At 50.5% G+C, this 23870-nt stretch overlaps 3 long non-coding RNA genes across 9 annotated transcripts; all 3 read right to left on the bottom strand.

Moving 5' to 3' along the window:
- Positions 1-977: 977 nt before the first annotated feature.
- On the bottom strand, positions 978-7591 carry LOC113842792 (uncharacterized). 4 transcript variants are annotated; one of them, XR_003495534.2, is made up of 6 exons: positions 5116-7591; positions 3959-4128; positions 2727-3002; positions 2335-2455; positions 1400-1604; positions 978-1316 (listed from the first exon to the last, which is right to left on the bottom strand). It is a non-coding gene; the product is annotated as an uncharacterized lncRNA (long non-coding RNA). The 4 variants fall into 4 exon arrangements; XR_011807672.1 differs by having other exon boundaries at positions 1983-2455; positions 3959-7591; XR_011807671.1 differs by having other exon boundaries at positions 3959-7589.
- Positions 7592-8501: 910 nt separating this feature from the next.
- Positions 8502-11455, bottom strand: LOC140001908 (uncharacterized). Of its 2 annotated transcripts, none has more exons than XR_011807674.1 (5): positions 11396-11455; positions 10694-10969; positions 9950-10422; positions 9367-9571; positions 8502-9283 (listed from the first exon to the last, which is right to left on the bottom strand). It is a non-coding gene; the product is annotated as an uncharacterized lncRNA (long non-coding RNA). The 2 variants fall into 2 exon arrangements; XR_011807673.1 differs by having other exon boundaries at positions 8508-9283; positions 10302-10422.
- A 5057-nt stretch (positions 11456-16512) lies between these two features.
- LOC119715992 (uncharacterized) lies at positions 16513-23575 on the bottom strand. Of its 3 annotated transcripts, none has more exons than XR_011807677.1 (6): positions 20698-23575; positions 19412-20111; positions 18710-18985; positions 17966-18438; positions 17381-17585; positions 16513-17297 (listed from the first exon to the last, which is right to left on the bottom strand). It is a non-coding gene; the product is annotated as an uncharacterized lncRNA (long non-coding RNA). The 3 variants fall into 3 exon arrangements; XR_011807676.1 differs by having other exon boundaries at positions 16514-17297; positions 18318-18438; positions 21100-22013; XR_011807675.1 differs by having other exon boundaries at positions 16514-17297; positions 18318-18438; positions 20698-22013.
- Between the last annotated feature and the right edge of the window lie 295 nt (positions 23576-23870).

A 23870-nucleotide genomic window follows, 5' to 3' on the forward strand; every position in this document is an offset into this window, starting at 1 on the left:
CCTCCCCTACCCTACACTACCCTATACTCTCCTATGCTCCCCTCCCCTCTACCACGCTACACTACGCTATGCTACCCTACGCTATGCTATGCTATGCTACACTACCCTATCCTACCCTCCCCTCCCCTCCCCTCTTTTGCTTCCCCTCCCCTCCCCTCCCCTCTTTTGCTTCTCCTCCCCTCCCCTACACTACCCTATACTCTCCTATGCTCCCCTCCCCTCTACCACGCTACACTACGCTATGCTACCCTACGCTATGCTATGCTATGCTACACTACCCTATCCTACCCTCCCCTAACCTCCCCTCTTTTGCTTTCCGTCCCCTCCCCTATGCTCCCTGTCCCTACACTCTGCTACACTCCCCTCCCCTGCCCTCCCCTACACACCCCTACACTCCCCTCCCCTATCCTACCCTACACTCCCCTTCGCTACACTACCCTACACTACCCTACATTACCCTATGCTCCCCTGCCCTGCCCTGCCCTGCCCTGCCCTCCCCTCCCCTCCCCTCCCCTCTTTTGCTTTCCCTCCCCTCCCCTATGCTCCCTGTCCCTACACTCTGCTACACTCCCCTCCCCTGCCCTCCCCTACACACCCCTACACTCCCCTCCCCTATCCTACCCTACACTCCCCTTCGCTACACTACCCTACACTACCCTACATTACCCTATGCTCCCCTCCCCTATCCTCCCCTCCACTCCCCTACACTACCCTTCGCTACACTACCCTACACTACCCTACACTACCCTATACTCTCCTATGCTCCCCTCCCCTCTACCACGCTACACTGCGCTACACTACGCTATGCTACCCTACGCTATGCTATGCTATGCTATGCTACACTACCCTAACCTACCCTCCCCTAACCTCCCCTACACTATCTTCCCCTGCCCTGCCCTGCCCTCCCCTTCCCCTTCCTTCCCCTTCCTTCCCCTTCCCTCCCCTCCCTTCCTTTTATTCCCTCCCCTTCCCTCCCCTCTTGTCTTCTTCCCTCCTCTTTTCTTTCTTTCAGGTATCTTCAGATCACTTCAGTCGTTCTCATAGCTCCTATCCCTGGCTGATTCGTGGGAACCCATCAGCAGCAACCAGAAGCGCTCCAGCTGCTGTGTCACTGGTCGAGGAACAGTCTCCAACTGGGAATCGCTGACTTTGTTGTGTGGCTCAGACAGGTGCCTTGCAGTTCCAGCGTGGCCTGGACGTGTCCTCTTGCTGTGTCCCCACCTACAGCGCAGTTCTGCTTAGAAGCAGCAGCAGGCTTTGGAAGATGTCCCACTCCTTCCATTTTCAATGGGTTAGCTTGGCTAGCCGGGTGGTGTCTGTCAATAGAAGACAACAAAGAGATTTGGGTTAGAAACAGCTAACTGAGTAGTTCCTTTGCACAAGGGCAAGGAATATTTACCCCTTCCTAATGGAGACTGCAGTGTCAGAGATAATGACGGGTCCTTCAGAGAGCTTTGAAATATCCCTTGGCGATGCTGAGTCCAGAGGACCAGAGGAAATCTGTCTAAAGTACGCCATGGAAGCACTCTGAATTACTTCCTAGCATAGAAGCATCTCTGCTGATACGGCTTCAGCTGGTTGCGGTGTTCTTCTTCACCTAATACCTAAATTCAGATAAGAGGTCTCAATGCAGATGGGAAGATTGAGAAATATAGAAATCACTGATGTGCTTTGAGAACTTCTAAGAACTGAGAACTACATCAATCCAATGTTGTAACATTAAGGCTTGGTTAGAAAAGTAAACGTTAAAAACAAGTAAAGGAGAAGGACAAGTAAGCTTTCTTAAAGGATCTACTATATTTAAAGGATCTTTAAATAAGTAAATAAGTAATGAAATATATGCGCAGAGAGAGAGAGAGAGAGAGAGAGAGATAGATAGATAGATATACAGAAACCTAAGAAACTGCTGCGCAGGTTAGCTTCTTGCTCTCTTTTCTCAAAGTGCTAGTGAATACAGCATCTGTGTGTGTTACAAGCATTACCCTCAGTCCACCACAGGTACACATGAGAGGACAGCCTGCAGGTTGCGGAGGCAAAGAAACTGCTCTGGCTGGATGTGAAGAGCCAAGACAGAAGTTGCTGTCAGGGAAAAGATACACAGAGGGGATGAAAAACACGGAGTGTGCTTCCGACCTTCACAACTTCTGAGCAAGCGGAGATGAGGGTGTGGAAGAACCAAATAAGCTGTTGATCGAGAAGCAGCCTGAAGACTGTCCTTAAGCAGGGCCTTGCATTCTTTGTTTTTAGAGCATTGCTTGCCTTCAAGTGCACGATCATGATTTTATTAACTTTCTACCACTACAGAAATGCACCGGATTCTTTCGCAAAACTTACGGGTGGTAATTGGAAATACTGGTCAGCATTCTCTATTTCCTTCTTCCTCTCAATTCTCTTTTGGCCTGTGAAGCTTTTCAGATCAGAGGAGAAGATCCGCTGTAACACGGAGTTTTGGATACTGCAAAGGAAACGAAGAATCGTACTGACAACTCTTTTCAACCTCACCTGCAACCATCACAGAAAAGAATAGCGAAAGAATGCCGCTTTATCATGGGAAGCATAAATTTGAGCATAGGTGTCCCCTAGCTGAAGCGAGGTGAAGCAGGTTCCAAACAAGGTGAAGGAGCACACCCAGAAGCATTTCCATAAAGCTGTTTTCAAACAAATGCTTTAAAGACTTAGATTTTCTTACAAGCGAAGAATGAAAAAATAAAAAGAAATAAAATTACCTGGACATCCAGTTTTCCTCTAGCTTGCTTTGCTTCTTTCAGAATCTGAGTCTGGAGTGACAGTCAGGGAGCAGCACTGTGCAGAAATGCCAAAGCCTCCCCAGCTTGTTGTACCTTCATCAACAAGGCCTTTGATACTGCCGCCTCCTCAGCAACATCAGCAATTTCCTAGGAAAGCTGGTGTCCACCAGGTCAAATAGGAATGGGAAACCCCTCTTGCCACAGCTTCACACTCACACCAGAGTCGGCAGGACAGGCCGATGGACAGAGAAGTGTCTGTAAGAGTGTTAGAAAACAGACTTGAAACAGATTTCCGCCAACCCAGGAAAAATTACTTGCTCATCCCTTCCAACTGAACTCTCAGTAGAAGGAGGTGATCCCAAGCTGCATTCCTGACATCTATGCTGCAAAGTCATCGAATGCGCCATGTTACTGTACCAGCCATGTTATGAACAGAAACAGGACTTTGAGGTTATGCTGTTTGAGTAGAATTAAGCTCAAAGAGTTAGTCCTTCGGTATGTTTTTGTCTGCAAGTGTTTTCACTGTCTCCCAGACAATGTCTCCAGCAAGCTAGCTGCTTGTTTCATTTGTTCTGTGCTGTTTTGTTTTCTCAGGAAGGATTCTTAGAGAAATGAGATTAAAGCGATCATCTTGTATGTCCATCCCTCCCTCCCTGCCCTTCGCTTGTCCAGAGCTTTTACCTTGTCCACCAGCTTGAATGAACTCGCTCCTAGGCGCAGTTGTGTCCAAGCCATTCTGTTGCTAGGCGTGTTGTGCAAACAGACAGCGAAGTGGTGGGGAGAGGTCACACTGTCTGCAGTGTGACCTCAGCGCTTACCAAACAGTAGGGAATACACAGAGAAGGGCGTTAGGAAAACTTCAAGCCCCACATACATTTTACGCGGAAACCATGTTTCCCAAGATAACACTGGACACAACTGCATAATCAAAATGGATTCATTTCTTGGTTCATCCAACTCCTAGGTTTTAGTTTGAAAAAGTTTCTGTCTTGGCTTAAAGCACTCTTCCAATCTCTGTTTCCAGTTACTATGATTTCCTGAAATAGCTAATCCCATTTTTGTCTTTGTACAATCTCCCAGTCTCTTTGTTTTCCTCTCCCCAAGAAACTTAGAACTGCTCTCTTCATACTTGACAACTAGATATGGATCTGGATCAGCCAGAAAGAAGTTTCCTTCACACTTTCCACTTCTTACGGTATCTGGACTCTTACCTTTACTCTTACTCGCCCTTCCTACATTAGCACAAAGAAAGCTGGTTTGGAGATCTGACGTCTTGTTCTCCAGAAGCTACCCTGAATCACCCTTACGAGAGCTGTCCCACGCTGCGAGCATAAGTCTTGAAGTCTGGCCAGATATTTGCTTTCTAAGTCGATAATCAAATCTGTCAAGTAAGAACATGTAATTAATAGAAAGGAAATCCTTTTATTTTGATCCGAATCCCCCCCCCCCTTTTTTTTTTTATTATTTTTTTTTCTAGACCAAGAGTGAATCATGGGAAACCAGCAAAACTCTGGTGAAAAATGAAATGAAAAATGTTAAGGTCAGGCAGCTTGCCCACTGCAATTGCTACCCTGAAAGCAGATGGAGTGCATCTTCATATACCACAGCCTGAGACACTACACGACAGGCCAGCCCATGTGATGAAGTCCATTGCTGTCCTGAATTTTAACATGACAGGGGGACTCTTAAGCCTCTTGTTTATGCTTTAGTACTTGCGGTCTATGGGAGGACCACAGCAGACTCTTCTCTGTCTACCCTTATTTGTTGATCGTCTGTAGGAAGAAGAGAACGTGCAGAGGCCCTCACCCGTACATTGGGTCTGTTCTCACTCTGTGCAGCTCCATCATTGAGCAAAGTACCAAACTTGATGCTTCTGTAAGGACTTGACACAAACTACAGAATACTAAAATGAAGCATTCACAACAAAACCACATTGGTTTCTTCAGCCAAGCATCAAAACACTTACAGAAGGGCATGGGCCCTCTCTGTGCACCTCAAGGTGACATGCACAAATCCTCACGTGGTTTCATCACACCCAGCACCCTTCTCTGTGCCTCCCAGCTAAACGTGCCCAGAGGCAGCTGTTCCCAAAGTGCTGTGGTGACATCATTCAGGTCTGTTTCTGAAGTCATCACCGCAGGCGCCTCCCAGTGACGGCACAACACTCCCTGTTGCTAACGCGTCTGTCTCAGAAACAGCTAGAGAAGTACCACTATGCCCAAACTGACTTGAATTAGAGTAGTTCCCAAATTATTCTCTGCTCCCCTACATCTGTGGAAGGTGTGTGATCAATCTGTTCCTTGAGAAAGGATTACAGACAAAAAGAGCTTAATTCTGATACGTTGCCCGTACTTGGAGAGCAGTTCACCTTTGATTTCCATGTAAGAAAAAAGAAGGGGAAATCAACAATTCTCTTCCTCCGAGCTGGCAATAGGAAAGAACCCCAATTATCCAGGAAGCCGTAATAAGGAAACTATGCATCTCCTTGTTAAACATCTTGTTTCTTCGGAAAACTTTTCCAGTCCTTTGCAACTGCGGTGGTCTGAATCGGGTGGGCAGCCGAGTTCCACCACGGCCGCTCTCTCACTCCCCCTCCTGAAAAAGAAAGGGGGAGAAAATACGATGCAAAGGGCTCAAGGGCTGAGATAAGGACAGGGAGATCGCTCAATGATTGTCGTGACGAGCAAAGCAGACTCAGCATAGGGAGATAGTAAGAGTTATTGCCTACTACCAACAAACTAGACACGTGAGAAACAAAGGAAAGAAACCCAAAGCGTCTTCTCCCCATCTGCCCTCTTCCACCTCCTCCTCCTGAGCAGCGCAGGGAAACAGGGGACTGAGGGCTGCGGTCAGTCCCTGATGCTTTGTCCCCGCCGCTCCTGCTCGCTCCCTCCCTGCCCCTGCTCCCCGTGGGGTCCCTCCCACGGGATGCCGTCCTTCCCCAGCTGATCCCACACGGGCTGCCCACAGGCAGCAGCTCCTCAAGCACTGCTCCCACACGGCTCCGTCCCACGGGCTCCATCCATCCATCCATCCCCCAGGAGCAAACTGCTCCAGCACGGGTCCCCCACGGCTGGGCGGCAGCTCCCCCCAGACCCCCTGCTCCTGCGGGGGCTCCTCTCCACGGGGGGGCTGCAGCTGCGGCCCGGGGCCTGCTCCTGCCCTGCGGGGGCTCTCCATGGGCCGCAGCCTCCTCCAGGCCACATCCACCTGCTCCACCGGGGGCTCCTCCACCCACGGGGGGGCTGCAGCGTGGAGATCTGCTCCGTGGGGGACCCATGGGCTGCAGGGGGACAGCCTGCTCCACCGGGGGCACAGCCCGCAGGGGAACTGCTGCTGCCTGCCTGGAGCACCTCCTGCCCTCCTGCTGCACTCCCCTGGGGGGCTGCAGGGCTGCTTCTCCTCTCTTTCTCCCTGGGAAGCAGCTTTTTTTTTGTTATTTTTGTTCTCCTTTCTTCAATATGCTCTCACAGAGGAACAAGCGACATCGTTTCTTGGCTTGGCTCTGGCCAGCAGTGGAGCCCTTCTCTAACGTGGGGCAGCTTCTAGATTCTTCTCACGGAAGCCACCCCTATGGCCCCCTGCTACCAAAACCTTGCCACGTAAACCCACCAGAGCAACTCTTTCGGTGAAGAAATTTTTTGTAAGAACCAACCGAAACCTCCCCTGGTACAACCTAAGGGGTTTTGTTCTTGTCTTGTCACCTGGGGCTTGGGAGAAGAGAACGATCCCCACCTCTCTGGAGCCTCCTTTCAGCTTCCTGTAGAGCACAGGAAGGTCTCCCCTGAGCCTCCTTTTCTCCAGGCTGAACAAGCCCAGCTCCCTCAGCCGCTCCTCACCAGACTTGTTCTCTAAACCCTTCACAAGCTTCAGAGCCCTTCTCCGCACACGCTCCAGCACCTCGAGGTCTTCGCTGAACACAGTGCTCGAGGTGCGGCCTCACCAGAGCCGAGCACAGAGGGACAACCGCTTCCCTAGTGCTGAGGGCCACTCTATGTCTGATACAAGCCAGCTGTAGAGATATTTACAGACATATATATGCAGCACTAGTACATGTTCCTTGGAACACTGGTCCAACTCTCTTCAAACCCCGTAAATTGATGGTTTCCTCTAACTGGCACTGGATCCTCTAAATCCCATGTTACTGCTTCTGCTTCCCAAGCAGGTGACGGAAACTCCTAAGCGGAGAGCAGAGGAGTTGTAGTTCTGCATCCAGGAAATATTTGGAAGTTTGGAAGATGCTTCCCTTGCTCAGTTGCCATCCCTACGTTAATCAGTCAGCCGATCTTTTGCCTTCCAGCAAAAGTCTTGATGCAGTTCTTAAGGAAAGTTATTTCTGAAAATCCTCAGCCACCTCTGTGCACGCCCAACCTTTCATGGCACTGTGCAATGCGCGGATGGCAGCGATAAATCAGGTTGTGGAATGAAGGGCAACGTGTGGGGAGGGAATTTGCAGGTGGCTTCGCGCTGTTTCGCAGGTCCCTGAATTAGAGGTAACGAGTAAACACGCGGTAGAAACAAAAACTTGAGCCAGGCTGAGATCAAGAATTGAAGTGTTAAAGAGGACCTTTGGGCAGTGGGCAATTGCTGGCTGGCTCCAGGCGCGTGTCTGAGGGTCTCTGACCAACTGTATGATAGATTTGGGCGCGTGGACAGCACGTGGGGCTACGGAGAGAGGACATGTAGGAGTGAAAAAGGGCAATAAACGCCTCCTGTTCCAGAGCCATCAGGAGTCTGTGTCTTGCATCCCTTCAGCAACACAAAGATTTGGCTCCAGATCCAAAATGTCATGTATTTGGCAATTTTATTTATGGTAGCACTCCCCTCCCCTCCCCTCCCTTCCCTTCCCCTCCCCTCCCTTCCCCTCCCCTCTTTTGCTTTTCCTCCCCTCCCCTCCCCTCCCCTCCCCTCTTTTGCTTCCCCTCCCCTCCCCTCTTTTGCTTCCCCTCCCCTCCCCTCCCCTCTTTTGCTTCCCCTCCCCTCCCCTCCCCTCTTTTGCTTCCCCTCCCCTCCCCTCCCCTCCCCTCCCCTCCCCTCCCCTACCCTACCCTACCCTACCCTATACTCTCCTATGCTCCCCTCCCCTCTACCACGCTACACTACGCTATGCTACCCTACGCTATGCTATGCTATGCTACACTACCCTATCCTACCCTCCCCTCCCCTCCCCTCTTTTGCTTCCCCTCCCCTCCCCTCCCCTCTTTTGCTTCTCCTCCCCTCCCCTACACTACCCTATACTCTCCTATGCTCCCCTCCCCTCTACCACGCTACACTACGCTATGCTACCCTACGCTATGCTATGCTATGCTACACTACCCTATCCTACCCTCCCCTCCCCTCCCCTCTTTTGCTTCCCCTCCCCTCCCCTCCCCTCTTTTGCTTCTCCTCCCCTCCCCTACACTACCCTATACTCTCCTATGCTCCCCTCCCCTCTACCACGCTACACTACGCTATGCTACCCTACGCTATGCTATGCTATGCTACACTACCCTATCCTACCCTCCCCTAACCTCCCCTCTTTTGCTTTCCGTCCCCTCCCCTATGCTCCCTGTCCCTACACTCTGCTACACTCCCCTCCCCTGCCCTCCCCTACACACCCCTACACTCCCCTCCCCTATCCTACCCTACACTCCCCTTCGCTACACTACCCTACACTACCCTACATTACCCTATGCTCCCCTGCCCTGCCCTGCCCTGCCCTGCCCTCCCCTCCCCTCCCCTCCCCTCTTTTGCTTTCCCTCCCCTCCCCTATGCTCCCTGTCCCTACACTCTGCTACACTCCCCTCCCCTGCCCTCCCCTACACACCCCTACACTCCCCTCCCCTATCCTACCCTACACTCCCCTTCGCTACACTACCCTACACTACCCTACATTACCCTATGCTCCCCTCCCCTATCCTCCCCTCCACTCCCCTACACTACCCTTCGCTACACTACCCTACACTACCCTACACTACCCTATACTCTCCTATGCTCCCCTCCCCTCTACCACGCTACACTGCGCTACACTACGCTATGCTACCCTACGCTATGCTATGCTATGCTATGCTACACTACCCTATCCTACCCTCCCCTAACCTCCCCTACACTATCTTCCCCTGCCCTGCCCTGCCCTCCCCTTCCCTCCCTTCCCCTTCCTTCCCCTTCCTTCCCCTTCCCTCCCCTCCCTTCCTTTTATTCCCTCCCCTTCCCTCCCCTCTTGTCTTCTTCCCTCCTCTTTTCTTTCTTTCAGGTATCTTCAGATCACTTCAGTCGTTCTCATAGCTCCTATCCCTGGCTGATTCGTGGGAACCCATCAGCAGCAACCAGAAGCGCTCCAGCTGCTGTGTCACTGGTCGAGGAACAGTCTCCAACTGGGAATCGCTGACTTTGTTGTGTGGCTCAGACAGGTGCCTTGCAGTTCCAGCGTGGCCTGGACGTGTCCTCTTGCTGTGTCCCCACCTACAGCGCAGTTCTGCTTAGAAGCAGCAGCAGGCTTTGGAAGATGTCCCACTCCTTCCATTTTCAATGGGTTAGCTTGGCTAGCCGGGTGGTGTCTGTCAATAGAAGACAACAAAGAGATTTGGGTTAGAAACAGCTAACTGAGTAGTTCCTTTGCACAAGGGCAAGGAATATTTACCCCTTCCTAATGGAGACTGCAGTGTCAGAGATAATGACGGGTCCTTCAGAGAGCTTTGAAATATCCCTTGGCGATGCTGAGTCCAGAGGACCAGAGGAAATCTGTCTAAAGTACGCCATGGAAGCACTCTGAATTACTTCCTAGCATAGAAGCATCTCTGCTGATACGGCTTCAGCTGGTTGCGGTGTTCTTCTTCACCTAATACCTAAATTCAGATAAGAGGTCTCAATGCAGATGGGAAGATTGAGAAATATAGAAATCACTGATGTGCTTTGAGAACTTCTAAGAACTGAGAACTACATCAATCCAATGTTGTAACATTAAGGCTTGGTTAGAAAAGTAAACGTTAAAAACAAGTAAAGGAGAAGGACAAGTAAGCTTTCTTAAAGGATCTACTATATTTAAAGGATCTTTAAATAAGTAAATAAGTAATGAAATATATGCGCAGAGAGAGAGAGAGAGAGAGAGAGAGATAGATAGATAGATATACAGAAACCTAAGAAACTGCTGCGCAGGTTAGCTTCTTGCTCTCTTTTCTCAAAGTGCTAGTGAATACAGCATCTGTGTGTGTTACAAGCATTACCCTCAGTCCACCACAGGTACACATGAGAGGACAGCCTGCAGGTTGCGGAGGCAAAGAAACTGCTCTGGCTGGATGTGAAGAGCCAAGACAGAAGTTGCTGTCAGGGAAAAGATACACAGAGGGGATGAAAAACACGGAGTGTGCTTCCGACCTTCACAACTTCTGAGCAAGCGGAGATGAGGGTGTGGAAGAACCAAATAAGCTGTTGATCGAGAAGCAGCCTGAAGACTGTCCTTAAGCAGGGCCTTGCATTCTTTGTTTTTAGAGCATTGCTTGCCTTCAAGTGCACGATCATGATTTTATTAACTTTCTACCACTACAGAAATGCACCGGATTCTTTCGCAAAACTTACGGGTGGTAATTGGAAATACTGGTCAGCATTCTCTATTTCCTTCTTCCTCTCAATTCTCTTTTGGCCTGTGAAGCTTTTCAGATCAGAGGAGAAGATCCGCTGTAACACGGAGTTTTGGATACTGCAAAGGAAACGAAGAATCGTACTGACAACTCTTTTCAACCTCACCTGCAACCATCACAGAAAAGAATAGCGAAAGAATGCCGCTTTATCATGGGAAGCATAAATTTGAGCATAGGTGTCCCCTAGCTGAAGCGAGGTGAAGCAGGTTCCAAACAAGGTGAAGGAGCACACCCAGAAGCATTTCCATAAAGCTGTTTTCAAACAAATGCTTTAAAGACTTAGATTTTCTTACAAGCGAAGAATGAAAAAATAAAAAGAAATAAAATTACCTGGACATCCAGTTTTCCTCTAGCTTGCTTTGCTTCTTTCAGAATCTGAGTCTGGAGTGACAGTCAGGGAGCAGCACTGTGCAGAAATGCCAAAGCCTCCCCAGCTTGTTGTACCTTCATCAACAAGGCCTTTGATACTGCCGCCTCCTCAGCAACATCAGCAATTTCCTAGGAAAGCTGGTGTCCACCAGGTCAAATAGGAATGGGAAACCCCTCTTGCCACAGCTTCACACTCACACCAGAGTCGGCAGGACAGGCCGATGGACAGAGAAGTGTCTGTAAGAGTGTTAGAAAACAGACTTGAAACAGATTTCCGCCAACCCAGGAAAAATTACTTGCTCATCCCTTCCAACTGAACTCTCAGTAGAAGGAGGTGATCCCAAGCTGCATTCCTGACATCTATGCTGCAAAGTCATCGAATGCGCCATGTTACTGTACCAGCCATGTTATGAACAGAAACAGGACTTTGAGGTTATGCTGTTTGAGTAGAATTAAGCTCAAAGAGTTAGTCCTTCGGTATGTTTTTGTCTGCAAGTGTTTTCACTGTCTCCCAGACAATGTCTCCAGCAAGCTAGCTGCTTGTTTCATTTGTTCTGTGCTGTTTTGTTTTCTCAGGAAGGATTCTTAGAGAAATGAGATTAAAGCGATCATCTTGTATGTCCATCCCTCCCTCCCTGCCCTTCGCTTGTCCAGAGCTTTTACCTTGTCCACCAGCTTGAATGAACTCGCTCCTAGGCGCAGTTGTGTCCAAGCCATTCTGTTGCTAGGCGTGTTGTGCAAACAGACAGCGAAGTGGTGGGGAGAGGTCACACTGTCTGCAGTGTAACCTCAGCGCTTACCAAACAGTAGGGAATACACAGAGAAGGGCGTTAGGAAAACTTCAAGCCCCACATACATTTTACGCGGAAACCATGTTTCCCAAGATAACACTGGACACAACTGCATAATCAAAATGGATTCACTTCTTGGTTCATCCAACTCCTAGGTTTTAGTTTGAAAAAGTTTCTGTCTTGGCTTAAAGCACTCTTCCAATCTCTGTTTCCAGTTACTATGATTTCCTGAAATAGCTAATCCCATTTTTGTCTTTGTACAATCTCCCAGTCTCTTTGTTTTCCTCTCCCCAAGAAACTTAGAACTGCTCTCTTCATACTTGACAACTAGATATGGAGCTGTGTCAGCCAGAAAGAAGTTTCCTTCACACTTTCCGCTTCTTACGGTACCTGGACTCTTTCCTTTACTCTTACTCGCCCTTCCTACATTAGCACAAAGAAAGCTGGTTTGGAGATCTGACGTCTTGTTCTCCAGAAGCTACCCTGAATCACCCTTACGAGAGCTGTCCCACGCTGCGAGCATAAGTCTTGAAGTCTGGCCAGATATTTGCTTTCTAAGTCGATAATCAAATCTGTCAAGTAAGAACATGTAATTAATAGAAAGGAAATCCTTTTATTTTGATCCGAATCCCCCCCCCCCTTTTTTTTTTTATTATTTTTTTTTCTAGACCAAGAGTGAATCATGGGAAACCAGCAAAACTCTGGTGAAAAATGAAATGAAAAATGTTAAGGTCAGGCAGCTTGCCCACTGCAATTGCTACCCTGAAAGCAGATGGAGTGCATCTTCATATACCACAGCCTGAGACACTACACGACAGGCCAGCCCATGTGATGAAGTCCATTGCTGTCCTGAATTTTAACATGACAGGGGGACTCTTAAGCCTCTTGTTTATGCTTTAGTACTTGCGGTCTATGGGAGGACCACAGCAGACTCTTCTCTGTCTACCCTTATTTGTTGATCGTCTGTAGGAAGAAGAGAACGTGCAGAGGCCCTCACCCGTACATTGGGTCTGTTCTCACTCTGTGCAGCTCCATCATTGAGCAAAGTACCAAACTTGATGCTTCTGTAAGGACTTGACACAAACTACAGAATACTAAAATGAAGCATTCACAACAAAACCACATTGGTTTCTTCAGCCAAGCATCAAAACACTTACAGAAGGGCATGGGCCCTCTCTGTGCACCTCAAGGTGACATGCACAAATCCTCACGTGGTTTCATCACACCCAGCACCCTTCTCTGTGCCTCCCAGCTAAACGTGCCCAGAGGCAGCTGTTCCCAAAGTGCTGTGGTGACATAATTCCCTTCTGTTTCTGAAGTCATCACCGCAGGCGCCTCCCAGTGACGGCACAACACTCCCTGTTGCTAACGCGTCTGTCTCAGCAACAGCTAGAGAAGTACCACTATGCCCAAACTGACTTGAATTAGAGTAGTTCCCAAATTATTCTCTGCTCCCCTACATCTGTGGAAGGTGTGTGATCAATCTGTTCCTTGAGAAAGGATTACAGACAAAAAGAGCTTAATTCTGATACGTTGCCCGTACTTGGAGAGCAGTTCACCTTTGATTTCCATGTAAGAAAAAAGAAGGGGAAATCAACAATTCTCTTCCTCCGAGCTGGCAATAGGAAAGAACCCCAATTATCCAGGAAGCCGTAATAAGGAAACTATGCATCTCCTTGTTAAACATCTTGTTTCTTCGGAAAACTTTTCCAGTCCTTTGCAACTGCGGTGGTCTGAATCGGGTGGGCAGCCGAGTTCCACCACGGCCGCTCTCTCACTCCCCCTCCTGAAAAAGAAAGGGGGAGAAAATACGATGCAAAGGGCTCAAGGGCTGAGATAAGGACAGGGAGATCGCTCAATGATTGTCGTGACGAGCAAAGCAGACTCAGCATAGGGAGATAGTAAGAGTTATTGCCTACTACCAACAAACTAGACACGTGAGAAACAAAGGAAAGAAACCCAAAGCGTCTTCTCCCCATCTGCCCTCTTCCACCTCCTCCTCCTGAGCAGCGCAGGGAAACAGGGGACTGAGGGCTGCGGTCAGTCCCTGATGCTTTGTCCCCGCCGCTCCTGCTCGCTCCCTCCCTGCCCCTGCTCCCCGTGGGGTCCCTCCCACGGGATGCCGTCCTTCCCCAGCTGATCCCACACGGGCTGCCCACAGGCAGCAGCTCCTCAAGCACTGCTCCCACACGGCTCCGTCCCACGGGCTCCATCCATCCATCCATCCCCCAGGAGCAAACTGCTCCAGCACGGGTCCCCCACGGCTGGGCGGCAGCTCCCCCCAGACCCCCTGCTCCTGCGGGGGCTCCTCTCCACGGGGGGGCTGCAGCTGCGGCCCGGGGCCTGCTCATGCGGGGGCTCTCCGTGGGCCGCAGCCTCCTCCAGGCCACATCCACCTGCTCCACCGGGGGCTCCTCCACCCACGGGGGGGCTGCAGCGTGGAGATCTGCTCCGTTGGGGACCCATGGGCTGCAGGGGGACAGCCTGCTCCACCGGGGGCACAGCCCGCAGGGGAACTGCTGCTGCCTGCTTGCTGCACCTCCTGCCCTCCTGCTGCACTCCCCTGGGGGGCTGCAGGGCTGCTTCTCCTCTCTTTCTCCCTGGGAAGCAGCTTTTTTTTGTTATTTTTGTTCTCCTTTCTTCAATATGCTCTCACAGAGGAACAAGCGACATCGTTTCTTGGCTTGGCTCTGGCCAGCAGTGGAGCCCTTCTCTAACGTGGGGCAGCTTCTAGATTCTTCTCACGGAAGCCACCCCTATGGCCCCCTGCTACCAAAACCTTGCCACGTAAACCCACCAGAGCAACTCTTTCGGTGAAGAAATTTTTTGTAAGAACCAACCGAAACCTCCCCTGGTACAACCTAAGGGGTTTTGTTCTTGTCTTGTCACCTGGGGCTTGGGAGAAGAGAACGATCCCCACCTCTCTGGAGCCTCCTTTCAGCTTCCTGTAGAGCACAGGAAGGTCTCCCCTGAGCCTCCTTTTCTCCAGGCTGAACAAGCCCAGCTCCCTCAGCCGCTCCTCACCAGACTTGTTCTCTAAACCCTTCACAAGCTTCAGAGCCCTTCTCCGCACACGCTCCAGCACCTCGAGGTCTTCGCTGAACACAGTGCTCGAGGTGCGGCCTCACCAGAGCCGAGCACAGAGGGACAACCGCTTCCCTAGTGCTGAGGGCCACTCTATGTCTGATACAAGCCAGCTGTAGAGATATTTACAGACATATATATGCAGCACTAGTACATGTTCCTTGGAACACTGGTCCAACTCTCTTCAAACCCCGTAAATTGATGGTTTCCTCTAACTGGCACTGGATCCTCTAAATCCCATGTTACTGCTTCTGCTTCCCAAGCAGGTGACGGAAACTCCTAAGCGGAGAGCAGAGGAGTTGTAGTTCTGCATCCAGGAAATATTTGGAAGTTTGGAAGATGCTTCCCTTGCTCAGTTGCCATCCCTACGTTAATCAGTCAGCCGATCTTTTGCCTTCCAGCAAAAGTCTTGATGCAGTTCTTAAGGAAAGTTATTTCTGAAAATCCTCAGCCACCTCTGTGCACGCCCAACCTTTCATGGCACTGTGCAATGCGCGGATGGCAGCGATAAATCAGGTTGTGGAATGAAGGGCAACGTGTGGGGAGGGAATTTGCAGGTGGCTTCGCGCTGTTTTGCAGGTCCCTGAATTAGAGGTAACGAGTAAACACGCGGTAGAAACAAAAACTTGAGCCAGGCTGAGATCAAGAATTGAAGTGTTAAAGAGGACCTTTGGGCAGTGGGCAATTGCTGGCTGGCTCCAGGCGCGTGTCTGAGGGTCTCTGACCAACTGTATGATAGATTTGGGCGCGTGGACAGCACGTGGGGCTACGGAGAGAGGACATGTAGGAGTGAAAAAGGGCAATAAACGCCTCCTGTTCCAGAGCCATCAGGAGTCTGTGTCTTGCATCCCTTCAGCAACACAAAGATTTGGCTCCAGATCCAAAATGTCATGTATTTGGCAATTTTATTTATGGTAGCACTCCCCTCCCCTCCCCTCCCTTCCCTTCCCCTCCCCTCCCTTCCCCTCCCCTCTTTTGCTTTTCCTCCCCTCCCCTCCCCTCCCCTCCCCTCTTTTGCTTCCCCTCCCCTCCCCTCTTTTGCTTCCCCTCCCCTCCCCTCCCCTCTTTTGCTTCCCCTCCCCTCCCCTCTTTTGCTTCCCCTCCCCTCCCCTCCCCTCTTTTGCTTCCCCTCCCCTCCCCTCCCCTCTTTTGCTTCCCCTCCCCTCCCCTCCCCTCCCCTCCCCTCCCCTCCCCTCCCCTACCCTACCCTACCCTACCCTATACTCTCCTATGCTCCCCTCCCCTCTACCACGCTACACTACGCTATGCTACCCTACGCTATGCTATGCTATGCTACACTACCCTATCCTACCCTCCCCTCCCCTCCCCTCTTTTGCTTCCCCTCCCCTCCCCTCTTTTGCTTCTCCTCCCCTCCCCTACACTACCCTATACTCTCCTATGCTCCCCTCCCCTCTACCACGCTACACTACGCTATGCTACCCTACGCTATGCTATGCTATGCTACACTACCCTATCCTACCCTCCCCTCCCCTCCCCTCTTTTGCTTCCCCTCCCCTCCCCTCCCCTCTTTTGCTTCTCCTCCCCTCCCCTACACTACCCTATACTCTCCTATGCTCCCCTCCCCTCTACCACGCTACACTACGCTATGCTACCCTACGCTATGCTATGCTATGCTACACTACCCTATCCTACCCTCCCCTAACCTCCCCTCTTTTGCTTTCCGTCCCCTCCCCTATGCTCCCTGTCCCTACACTCTGCTACACTCCCCTCCCCTGCCCTCCCCTACACACCCCTACACTCCCCTCCCCTATCCTACCCTACACTCCCCTTCGCTACACTACCCTACACTACCCTACATTACCCTATGCTCCCCTGCCCTGCCCTGCCCTGCCCTGCCCTCCCCTCCCCTCCCCTCCCCTCTTTTGCTTTCCCTCCCCTCCCCTATGCTCCCTGTCCCTACACTCTGCTACACTCCCCTCCCCTGCCCTCCCCTACACACCCCTACACTCCCCTCCCCTATCCTACCCTACACTCCCCTTCGCTACACTACCCTACACTACCCTACATTACCCTATGCTCCCCTCCCCTATCCTCCCCTCCACTCCCCTACACTACCCTTCGCTACACTACCCTACACTACCCTACACTACCCTATACTCTCCTATGCTCCCCTCCCCTCTACCACGCTACACTGCGCTACACTACGCTATGCTACCCTACGCTATGCTATGCTATGCTATGCTACACTACCCTATCCTACCCTCCCCTAACCTCCCCTACACTATCTTCCCCTGCCCTGCCCTGCCCTCCCCTTCCCTCCCTTCCCCTTCCTTCCCCTTCCTTCCCCTTCCCTCCCCTCCCTTCCTTTTATTCCCTCCCCTTCCCTCCCCTCTTGTCTTCTTCCCTCCTCTTTTCTTTCTTTCAGGTATCTTCAGATCACTTCAGTCGTTCTCATAGCTCCTATCCCTGGCTGATTCGTGGGAACCCATCAGCAGCAACCAGAAGCGCTCCAGCTGCTGTGTCACTGGTCGAGGAACAGTCTCCAACTGGGAATCGCTGACTTTGTTGTGTGGCTCAGACAGGTGCCTTGCAGTTCCAGCGTGGCCTGGACGTGTCCTCTTGCTGTGTCCCCACCTACAGCGCAGTTCTGCTTAGAAGCAGCAGCAGGCTTTGGAAGATGTCCCACTCCTTCCATTTTCAATGGGTTAGCTTGGCTAGCCGGGTGGTGTCTGTCAATAGAAGACAACAAAGAGATTTGGGTTAGAAACAGCTAACTGAGTAGTTCCTTTGCACAAGGGCAAGGAATATTTACCCCTTCCTAATGGAGACTGCAGTGTCAGAGATAATGACGGGTCCTTCAGAGAGCTTTGAAATATCCCTTGGCGATGCTGAGTCCAGAGGACCAGAGGAAATCTGTCTAAAGTACGCCATGGAAGCACTCTGAATTACTTCCTAGCATAGAAGCATCTCTGCTGATACGGCTTCAGCTGGTTGCGGTGTTCTTCTTCACCTAATACCTAAATTCAGATAAGAGGTCTCAATGCAGATGGGAAGATTGAGAAATATAGAAATCACTGATGTGCTTTGAGAACTTCTAAGAACTGAGAACTACATCAATCCAATGTTGTAACATTAAGGCTTGGTTAGAAAAGTAAACGTTAAAAACAAGTAAAGGAGAAGGACAAGTAAGCTTTCTTAAAGGATCTACTATATTTAAAGGATCTTTAAATAAGTAAATAAGTAATGAAATATATGCGCAGAGAGAGAGAGAGAGAGAGAGAGAGAGATAGATAGATAGATATACAGAAACCTAAGAAACTGCTGCGCAGGTTAGCTTCTTGCTCTCTTTTCTCAAAGTGCTAGTGAATACAGCATCTGTGTGTGTTACAAGCATTACCCTCAGTCCACCACAGGTACACATGAGAGGACAGCCTGCAGGTTGCGGAGGCAAAGAAACTGCTCTGGCTGGATGTGAAGAGCCAAGACAGAAGTTGCTGTCAGGGAAAAGATACACAGAGGGGATGAAAAACACGGAGTGTGCTTCCGACCTTCACAACTTCTGAGCAAGCGGAGATGAGGGTGTGGAAGAACCAAATAAGCTGTTGATCGAGAAGCAGCCTGAAGACTGTCCTTAAGCAGGGCCTTGCATTCTTTGTTTTTAGAGCATTGCTTGCCTTCAAGTGCACGATCATGATTTTATTAACTTTCTACCACTACAGAAATGCACCGGATTCTTTCGCAAAACTTACGGGTGGTAATTGGAAATACTGGTCAGCATTCTCTATTTCCTTCTTCCTCTCAATTCTCTTTTGGCCTGTGAAGCTTTTCAGATCAGAGGAGAAGATCCGCTGTAACACGGAGTTTTGGATACTGCAAAGGAAACGAAGAATCGTACTGACAACTCTTTTCAACCTCACCTGCAACCATCACAGAAAAGAATAGCGAAAGAATGCCGCTTTATCATGGGAAGCATAAATTTGAGCATAGGTGTCCCCTAGCTGAAGCGAGGTGAAGCAGGTTCCAAACAAGGTGAAGGAGCACACCCAGAAGCATTTCCATAAAGCTGTTTTCAAACAAATGCTTTAAAGACTTAGATTTTCTTACAAGCGAAGAATGAAAAAATAAAAAGAAATAAAATTACCTGGACATCCAGTTTTCCTCTAGCTTGCTTTGCTTCTTTCAGAATCTGAGTCTGGAGTGACAGTCAGGGAGCAGCACTGTGCAGAAATGCCAAAGCCTCCCCAGCTTGTTGTACCTTCATCAACAAGGCCTTTGATACTGCCGCCTCCTCAGCAACATCAGCAATTTCCTAGGAAAGCTGGTGTCCACCAGGTCAAATAGGAATGGGAAACCCCTCTTGCCACAGCTTCACACTCACACCAGAGTCGGCAGGACAGGCCGATGGACAGAGAAGTGTCTGTAAGAGTGTTAGAAAACAGACTTGAAACAGATTTCCGCCAACCCAGGAAAAATTACTTGCTCATCCCTTCCAACTGAACTCTCAGTAGAAGGAGGTGATCCCAAGCTGCATTCCTGACATCTATGCTGCAAAGTCATCGAATGCGCCATGTTACTGTACCAGCCATGTTATGAACAGAAACAGGACTTTGAGGTTATGCTGTTTGAGTAGAATTAAGCTCAAAGAGTTAGTCCTTCGGTATGTTTTTGTCTGCAAGTGTTTTCACTGTCTCCCAGACAATGTCTCCAGCAAGCTAGCTGCTTGTTTCATTTGTTCTGTGCTGTTTTGTTTTCTCAGGAAGGATTCTTAGAGAAATGAGATTAAAGCGATCATCTTGTATGTCCATCCCTCCCTCCCTGCCCTTCGCTTGTCCAGAGCTTTTACCTTGTCCACCAGCTTGAATGAACTCGCTCCTAGGCGCAGTTGTGTCCAAGCCATTCTGTTGCTAGGCGTGTTGTGCAAACAGACAGCGAAGTGGTGGGGAGAGGTCACACTGTCTGCAGTGTGACCTCAGCGCTTACCAAACAGTAGGGAATACACAGAGAAGGGCGTTAGGAAAACTTCAAGCCCCACATACATTTTACGCGGAAACCATGTTTCCCAAGATAACACTGGACACAACTGCATAATCAAAATGGATTCACTTCTTGGTTCATCCAACTCCTAGGTTTTAGTTTGAAAAAGTTTCTGTCTTGGCTTAAAGCACTCTTCCAATCTCTGTTTCCAGTTACTATGATTTCCTGAAATAGCTAATCCCATTTTTGTCTTTGTACAATCTCCCAGTCTCTTTGTTTTCCTCTCCCCAAGAAACTTAGAACTGCTCTCTTCATACTTGACAACTAGATATGGAGCTGTGTCAGCCAGAAAGAAGTTTCCTTCACACTTTCCGCTTCTTACGGTACCTGGACTCTTTCCTTTACTCTTACTCGCCCTTCCTACATTAGCACAAAGAAAGCTGGTTTGGAGATCTGACGTCTTGTTCTCCAGAAGCTACCCTGAATCACCCTTACGAGAGCTGTCCCACGCTGCGAGCATAAGTCTTGAAGTCTGGCCAGATATTTGCTTTCTAAGTCGATAATCAAATCTGTCAAGTAAGAACATGTAATTAATAGAAAGGAAATCCTTTTATTTTGATCCGAATCCCCCCCCCCCTTTTTTTTTTTATTATTTTTTTTTTCTAGACCAAGAGTGAATCATGGGAAACCAGCAAAACTCTGGTGAAAAATGAAATGAAAAATGTTAAGGTCAGGCAGCTTGCCCACTGCAATTGCTACCCTGAAAGCAGATGGAGTGCATCTTCATATACCACAGCCTGAGACACTACACGACAGGCCAGCCCATGTGATGAAGTCCATTGCTGTCCTGAATTTTAACATGACAGGGGGACTCTTAAGCCTCTTGTTTATGCTTTAGTACTTGCGGTCTATGGGAGGACCACAGCAGACTCTTCTCTGTCTACCCTTATTTGTTGATCGTCTGTAGGAAGAAGAGAACGTGCAGAGGCCCTCACCCGTACATTGGGTCTGTTCTCACTCTGTGCAGCTCCATCATTGAGCAAAGTACCAAACTTGATGCTTCTGTAAGGACTTGACACAAACTACAGAATACTAAAATGAAGCATTCACAACAAAACCACATTGGTTTCTTCAGCCAAGCATCAAAACACTTACAGAAGGGCATGGGCCCTCTCTGTGCACCTCAAGGTGACATGCACAAATCCTCACGTGGTTTCATCACACCCAGCACCCTTCTCTGTGCCTCCCAGCTAAACGTGCCCAGAGGCAGCTGTTCCCAAAGTGCTGTGGTGACATAATTCCCTTCTGTTTCTGAAGTCATCACCGCAGGCGCCTCCCAGTGACGGCACAACACTCCCTGTTGCTAACGCGTCTGTCTCAGCAACAGCTAGAGAAGTACCACTATGCCCAAACTGACTTGAATTAGAGTAGTTCCCAAATTATTCTCTGCTCCCCTACATCTGTGGAAGGTGTGTGATCAATCTGTTCCTTGAGAAAGGATTACAGACAAAAAGAGCTTAATTCTGATACGTTGCCCGTACTTGGAGAGCAGTTCACCTTTGATTTCCATGTAAGAAAAAAGAAGGGGAAATCAACAATTCTCTTCCTCCGAGCTGGCAATAGGAAAGAACCCCAATTATCCAGGAAGCCGTAATAAGGAAACTATGCATCTCCTTGTTAAACATCTTGTTTCTTCGGAAAACTTTTCCAGTCCTTTGCAACTGCGGTGGTCTGAATCGGGTGGGCAGCCGAGTTCCACCACGGCCGCTCTCTCACTCCCCCTCCTGAAAAAGAAAGGGGGAGAAAATACGATGCAAAGGGCTCAAGGGCTGAGATAAGGACAGGGAGATCGCTCAATGATTGTCGTGACGAGCAAAGCAGACTCAGCATAGGGAGATAGTAAGAGTTATTGCCTACTACCAACAAACTAGACACGTGAGAAACAAAGGAAAGAAACCCAAAGCGTCTTCTCCCCATCTGCCCTCTTCCACCTCCTCCTCCTGAGCAGCGCAGGGAAACAGGGGACTGAGGGCTGCGGTCAGTCCCTGATGCTTTGTCCCCGCCGCTCCTGCTCGCTCCCTCCCTGCCCCTGCTCCCCGTGGGGTCCCTCCCACGGGATGCCGTCCTTCTCCAGCTGATCCCACACGGGCTGCCCACAGGCAGCAGCTCCTCAAGCACTGCTCCCACACGGCTCCGTCCCACGGGCTCCATCCATCCATCCATCCCCCAGGAGCAAACTGCTCCAGCACGGGTCCCCCACGGCTGGGCGGCAGCTCCCCCCAGACCCCCTGCTCCTGCGGGGGCTCCTCTCCACGGGGGGGCTGCAGCTGCGGCCCGGGGCCTGCTCCTGCCCTGCGGGGGCTCTCCATGGGCCGCAGCCTCCTCCAGGCCACATCCACCTGCTCCACCGGGGGCTCCTCCACCCACGGGGGGGCTGCAGCGTGGAGATCTGCTCCGTGGGGGACCCATGGGCTGCAGGGGGACAGCCTGCTCCACCGGGGGCACAGCCCACAGGGGAACTGCTGCTGCCTGCCTGGAGCACCTCCTGCCCTCCTGCTGCACTCCCCTGGGGGGCTGCAGGGCTGCTTCTCCTCTCTTTCTCCCTGGGAAGCAGCTTTTTTTTTGTTATTTTTGTTCTCCTTTCTTCAATATGCTCTCACAGAGGAACAAGCGACATCGTTTCTTGGCTTGGCTCTGGCCAGCAGTGGAGCCCTTCTCTAACGTGGGGCAGCTTCTAGATTCTTCTCACGGAAGCCACCCCTATGGCCCCCTGCTACCAAAACCTTGCCACGTAAACCCACCAGAGCAACTCTTTCGGTGAAGAAATTTTTTGTAAGAACCAACCGAAACCTCCCCTGGTACAACCTAAGGGGTTTTGTTCTTGTCTTGTCACCTGGGGCTTGGGAGAAGAGAACGATCCCCACCTCTCTGGAGCCTCCTTTCAGCTTCCTGTAGAGCACAGGAAGGTCTCCCCTGAGCCTCCTTTTCTCCAGGCTGAACAAGCCCAGCTCCCTCAGCCGCTCCTCACCAGACTTGTTCTCTAAACCCTTCACAAGCTTCAGAGCCCTTCTCCGCACACGCTCCAGCACCTCGAGGTCTTCGCTGAACACAGTGCTCGAGGTGCGGCCTCACCAGAGCCGAGCACAGAGGGACAACCGCTTCCCTAGTGCTGAGGGCCACTCTATGTCTGATACAAGCCAGCTGTAGAGATATTTACAGACATATATATGCAGCACTAGTACATGTTCCTTGGAACACTGGTCCAACTCTCTTCAAACCCCGTAAATTGATGGTTTCCTCTAACTGGCACTGGATCCTCTAAATCCCATGTTACTGCTTCTGCTTCCCAAGCAGGTGACGGAAACTCCTAAGCGGAGAGCAGAGGAGTTGTAGTTCTGCATCCAGGAAATATTTGGAAGTTTGGAAGATGCTTCCCTTGCTCAGTTGCCATCCCTACGTTAATCAGTCAGCCGATCTTTTGCCTTCCAGCAAAAGTCTTGATGCAGTTCTTAAGGAAAGTTATTTCTGAAAATCCTCAGCCACCTCTGTGCACGCCCAACCTTTCATGGCACTGTGCAATGCGCGGATGGCAGCGATAAATCAGGTTGTGGAATGAAGGGCAACGTGTGGGGAGGGAATTTGCAGGTGGCTTCGCGCTGTTTCGCAGGTCCCTGAATTAGAGGTAACGAGTAAACACGCGGTAGAAACAAAAACTTGAGCCAGGCTGAGATCAAGAATTGAAGTGTTAAAGAGGACCTTTGGGCAGTGGGCAATTGCTGGCTGGCTCCAGGCGCGTGTCTGAGGGTCTCTGACCAACTGTATGATAGATTTGGGCGCGTGGACAGCACGTGGGGCTACGAGGAGAGGACATGTAGGAGTGAAAAAGGGCAATAAACGCCTCCTGTTCCAGAGCCATCAGGAGTCTGTGTCTTGCATCCCTTCAGCAACACAAAGATTTGGCTCCAGATCCAAAATGTCATGTATTTGGCAATTTTATTTATGGTAGCACTCCCCTCCCCTCCCCTCCCTTCCCTTCCCCTCCCCTCCCTTCCCCTCCCCTCTTTTGCTTTTCCTCCCCTCCCCTCCCCTCCCCTCCCCTCTTTTGCTTCCCCTCCCCTCCCCTCTTTTGCTTCCCCTCCCCTCCCCTCCCCTCTTTTGCTTCCCCTCCCCTCCCCTCTTTTGCTTCCCCTCCCCTCCCCTCCCCTCTTTTGCTTCCCCTCCCCTCCCCTCCCCTCCCCTCCCCTCCCCTCCCCTCCCCTCCCCTCCCCTACCCTACCCTATACTCTCCTATGCTCCCCTCCCCTCTACCACGCTACACTACGCTATGC

The sequence above is a fragment of the Anas platyrhynchos genome, chromosome 2 (genome assembly GCF_047663525.1).
Source record: "Anas platyrhynchos isolate ZD024472 breed Pekin duck chromosome 2, IASCAAS_PekinDuck_T2T, whole genome shotgun sequence".
In the NCBI taxonomy this organism is placed as follows: Eukaryota; Metazoa; Chordata; class Aves; order Anseriformes; family Anatidae; genus Anas; species Anas platyrhynchos.